The 5,028-nt window shown below is 62.4% G+C and overlaps 1 protein-coding gene across 1 annotated transcript in view; it reads left to right on the top strand.

The window, feature by feature from the left end:
- The first annotated feature begins 2,931 nt into the window (after positions 1-2,931).
- The window catches only part of RASGEF1C (RasGEF domain family member 1C), a 56,547-nt gene continuing 54,450 nt past the window's right edge, over positions 2,932-5,028 (top strand). The window contains exons 1-2 of the mRNA XM_032395754.1: positions 2,932-3,136; positions 3,799-4,055. The gene's annotated coding sequence lies outside the window, so the exon portion shown is untranslated. The remainder of the gene's footprint in view (positions 3,137-3,798; positions 4,056-5,028) is intronic.

Here is a 5,028-nt window from a genome sequence, read left to right on the forward strand (position 1 = left end):
CTGCAGCTCCCTCCTCCAGGAGGCCAGGTGGACCAAGGGGTGCCGGGAAGAGACTCAGGCAGGGCTGGCTTCTGCCAAGCCCCGAGAGCTGCCGTTCCCAGAGCGGTCACATTTTCATAGTATCTGGGTGGCTGAATCTTTTCCGAAGACAAATGTGAGCCCGAGAAAGCCAGGGCCCCCTGTCCCCTGAGCAGTGGGACCCGTCCGTACCAGCAGCCATTCTTCCCTGGTGCAGCGGGACAGGGCCAGGAGGTGTGACATGTGACACCTGTCCTGGCCTGCAGCCCGGGCTGAGCCCTGATGACAGGACTGAGTCTTTGCAAGATTGAAGCAGAAACTCATCGTGGCTGGGTCATCAGTGCCCTCCCCAGCCCTCCATCTGCAGGAGTGCACAGGGAGCGGGGAGGGCTGCAGGGGGCAGCGGGGGGGAGCATGGCCTCAGCCTCAAGGGCCACCTGCTGCCTGAGGGTGTGACCCGCCAAGGCTCAGGCTTCCTGCAGGGCTCAGGCATGTGGAGGAGCCTGCTTGGTTTGCCTAAGAGACCCAGGGTAGGAGGGCCCGAAATCTACCCCACCCTGCAGCCGTGTGTCCTTGGGAGAAGCAGCGATGCTGCCTCTGGGGGCGGGGGGGGGGGGGGGGGGGGGGGGAACTGAGGACAAAACTCAGCCCTGCGTTCGCTCACTGTTCGGTCGTTGTCACATGTGGATGTGTTTAACACATTTTTAAAAACAAGCGGCCAGCACGTTAGACCCATGAGGTCGGAGGTACTGTTGGTAAGGACGATGCTAATTTTGTAACGGGAATTGATAGGAGGGCCGTGATTCGCTGAAGAGCTGCACAGGGAGCCGTGGGCCTGGCGATATCCTGAAAGTGACCCTGGAGCGCCTCACTCGACAGACGCTGACATGAGGGGTTTCCTGTCCCACAGGCCCCGAGCCTGAGGCCGGGCTCTTGCAGGGGCCCCGAGGGGCTGCCCGGGACAGGTGTATCACCCACAAGTACCTGGCGTACAGGCGTCCCCGGTCCCGGGAAGGCTGCTCTTCCTGGGGGTGTCCTCGCTCCTCCAGCAGCCCTCAGTGGTCCCACAGGCTGAGAAGTGTGGCCCGGGGCCCAGCACGGAGGAGCTGGGGTGAGCTGGGCTCCCTCGGCAGGGGTGAGGCACCGCGGTTGTCGCCCGGGAAATGGAGCAGGCGAGCAGCAGGGTGCGGGTGGGCAAGGACGGAGCGAGCCCGGGCAGGGGACAGCCGAGCCCGGGGCCACACCAGGTGAAGCTCACGATTACCCCCTCCCCCACGACCGTTCTTGCTGGAAGGTCTGCTGAATCTGTGCGAGAGAGAACGCGCCATGCGCTTTGCGCCGAGGCATTGCGGGGCTTTCTGATAGTCGCGTGTCCGTGTGTTAAGCATGTTCGGACTGGGAGTCTTGCTGGGGCACAGTGGCCGGGTCACCCCTGTACCCTCCTCCCCTCCACCTGTGTGAGGCAGCACACTGGCATCCACGTGATCAGGAAGCTCTGCGGGGTCTCCGGGCGTGCGGGGTGGCGGAGCAGGTCTTGGGGCCTCAAATCAGGGACTTCTCTGCAGGAAGGTTCCTGCCAGCCGGAGCATGGGAGGGATGCGGGCGGACCAGGAGCCGGGGCATCTGTGAGCCCCGCCCCCCGCATGCGGAGAGCAGGGGCGGATGTCCAGCGCCCACAGCTGGCCAGCGGTGAGCGGTCCCGGCCTCCGAGGTGGTGGCGGGGGGGCTCGCTGGTTTCTGCAATGGTGCACGTGGTCACGTGGCCTTCTAGGCAGGACTCGGGTCCTAGCACCGTCGTCTCCTTGCCTGTCTTTCTGGATGGCGGCTGGGGAGACTCTGCTCTGCCTGGGTCCCTGGGGTTGACCCTGCAGTGGGGCAGCGCCTAGGGTCTGGGGTCTGAGTAGCCGGCCATCCAGCCGGGGCCCCTGCCTACACGAGCTGCCTGGGGTCTCCCTATGCGGAGACCCTCCCAAGTCAGAACCAGTCCCTGCTTCGGGCAATTCTGGACCCACTTGCAGAAGACGGTAAAAGCCCGATGATCCGTTTGAGACCCTGGAAGCAGTGGGGGGCCGTTGTGTCCCCCCGTCACCTTCCAGCTGGGCGACACTAGCACAGGTCAGGTCCTCCTTCCGAGTCTCAGTTTCCCCTTCTGTGAAATTCAGATAAGGACAGAACCGCTTTTCGGCCAAGTCTTGAGGGCAGCTGATTCACAGTGGTGCGTTTGTGCGCACGCAGCCCGGGTGTGGGCCAGGGATGAGGGCCCCGGTGTCCCAGAGGCTGCAGCCCAGGATGGGGACTGAACCCACAATCGTGAGCGGAGCCGCCAAGCTGCGGGGGGGGGGGGTTCAGACACACACATGCACACATCTTCCCAGCCTTTCCACAACGGCCTTTTCTCTGTCTGCTGGATGCTTCTGAGAGGAGCCAGAGAGAAACAGTATGTTTCTTTGTTTTATTCTAACACTGATGACTTCATCTTCCCTTGTTCTTCCCAGAAAAGACGATGACGAATCTGTTAAAGTTCAGCCGTGAGAGCCCCCTCTTAGAGCAAGAATGAGAAGTATTTAAAGGCAGCTTCTTGCTTCTTGGAGTTATTTTCAGACAAGTGGCCCCGCTTGGTGTCTCTTGGGCCCCACTCGGGTTCACGGTGGCTCTCCAGCTCCCGCCCTCCACGGGGAGGAAAACCAGGAGCACCTGTCCTGGTCCCCCACTCCCTGACCGTCTGGGACCATCCCACACCCCGTCCCCCCCCCCCCCCCCCCCGTGTCCAGGCCCCGCACTTGAGTCCCAGTCACAGGGCACCGGGAACAAAAAGCTGAGCAGTTTCCAACTCATTCCCCCAGATTTCCAGATTCAGGGCAGAAAGGAACTGATGTCTCTGTCCTGTAAGATTTTCCAGACCCTTGACCGGCATCTCAGGCCAGAAGGAAAGGAATGGCTCCAGGGAATGATGTCTGTGCAGCCTCCCCTCTGTGCTGACTGCTGGCACCCCTGCACCTCTGGGCCCCACGTCCGTAGCCACCTTGTGGTCCTCGGGGCCCTGACCGGGACAGCCCCAGGCACATGCAGCCAGGCTCCGAGAGAGGACAGAACAACACCAGTGGCGACGGAGGGCCAGGTAGCCTGAGCTGGGGGGCAAGTCCTGCCTGGCCTGGGGGGAAGGCAGGGGGAGCAGGCTGGGATGACCGCCTAGCTGTCTGGGCATGATGGGTGCCTTGTGTCCCCTGTGATGGAGAAGGTGGTTCCCTGGTCCTCCTCAGCCCACCCTCAGGTGCAGCGGGGCAGGGTGGAGTGTGGTGGGCAGGACTCACGGGTGCGGTATGATGAACCCACTTTACAGATGTGGAAACTGAGGTTCAGCCAGTGAGGGCCCCCTACCCAGCCCCCCCCCAGCCAGTCTTGGCTGCACAGTCTTGCCTCCCCAGACCATTCTTTGAAACCACTCCCAGGAGCTGCAGGGAGAAAACAAAGCATTTATTTTTGCCATCTGTTCCTCCTCCCTGAAGGCGCCTGAGAGGTGTTTGTCAGGAGGTGTGGGTGACTCATGCAGGCGCCCAGAGATGGAACTGGCTGTTTTTGCCCCAGACTCCGGCACGCCGTGGGCAGCGTCCCTGTGGGGCGCGCAGGTGGCCCAGGCTGACCCACCACGGGGAGACGGGGCAGTAGGGTCCGTGGGCCCCGGGTCGTAAGCATTTCTGAAAACAAGCCCCCCGGGCCCAAAAAGTAGGCTCTGAGTTTGCTGGGGGTGCTTGTTGACTCCAGGGTCTCCTGGCCTCCCAGGGGTGATGCTGTCTCCAGGCTGCGGGGAGCGAGGACTGTGATCCCAGTCGCCATCCCCGTTCCTCCATTCTGCCGTGTCTGAACTGCGTGCCCCCGGACGGCTCACACTCTCTTCCAGATGGGCCCGAGCCTGGCCTTTGTGGGTGCAGCTGTGGAACCTGAAAGTCCCAGGCTCTCGGAGCTCGGGAGCCACAGGATGCGAGCTGAGAAGGGGTTTTCTGCCCTGGGCTCCACGGGGTGCTCCCTCCCTGAAGAGGGTAAGGGAGTGGGTATGCCTAGAATGGAGGGCCATGGCCAAGGTCTCAACAGTGGGGGGTCCCCACATCCTGGAACCAGGGCCATGGCCTTCTGACCCAAGCTGTCCCCCACTTTCTGGGACTCAAGGGCTTCTTTAATTTGGAGAGGCTCTGCGGTGCTTCCAAGAGCCCCTTTCCTCCAGGCCCCCACCGGGCAGGAGCCACAGTGGGGGGGGGGTCATCCTGATTCTACCAGCAGGAGGGAGACGTGCACCCTGAGACTGGACCTCGGGACTGATCCCATAGCTGCCAACACGTTGGAGACTCGGCCGTGAGGACGGGGGGAGCAGGAGAGGATTGTGACCCGGTGAGCAGGTGCCACACAGAGAGGGGCTCAGAGCCAGAGGACGGAGGTGGCCTGCAGGGCAGGGCAGGGCAGGGGGAGGTCTGGGTGGCCCCAGCACAGGATGGGGAGGAAGGACAGCACCAAAGGAGGGCTGAGGCCATAAGAGCCATCCGAAGGTTTGGCAGGAGAGGAAACTATGAGCAGCTGACCCCGGGTGCTCACAGGAGGGTGGTGAGCCCGGCCAGGGCAGTGGTCCCGCGGGGAGGAGGCATGCAGGGCTAGACCAGCGGCCTAGCTGGGGCCTCAGGGGAGCTGCAGGAGTCTCAGCGAGGAACAGTTCACGCTTTCATCCCTGGTCCTCCCTTCACACATCTCAGTGGCAAATGTGTTCTTCACACAGTCCAATATTCATTCTCCATGGTAAATAAGACACTTGTTTCCCCTACAAAAAACAGGGCCACGTTGCTCCCTGGCAGCTGCTGCCTGGCCGGCCAGGCCACCAAGCAGCCTGATCACCACTGTCTGCCTCGACTGGTGGCCAGACACAGCCGAGCACTTTCTCCACCTTCCTGCATGCTCCCAGTGACTGTCATTCACTCAGCCATCCATCCATCCATCCATCCATCCACCCACCCATCCACCCACCCA

The sequence above is a fragment of the Phoca vitulina genome, unplaced genomic scaffold (genome assembly GCF_004348235.1).
Source record: "Phoca vitulina isolate PV1807 unplaced genomic scaffold, GSC_HSeal_1.0 scaffold87, whole genome shotgun sequence".
NCBI classification, from domain to species: domain Eukaryota; kingdom Metazoa; phylum Chordata; class Mammalia; order Carnivora; family Phocidae; genus Phoca; species Phoca vitulina.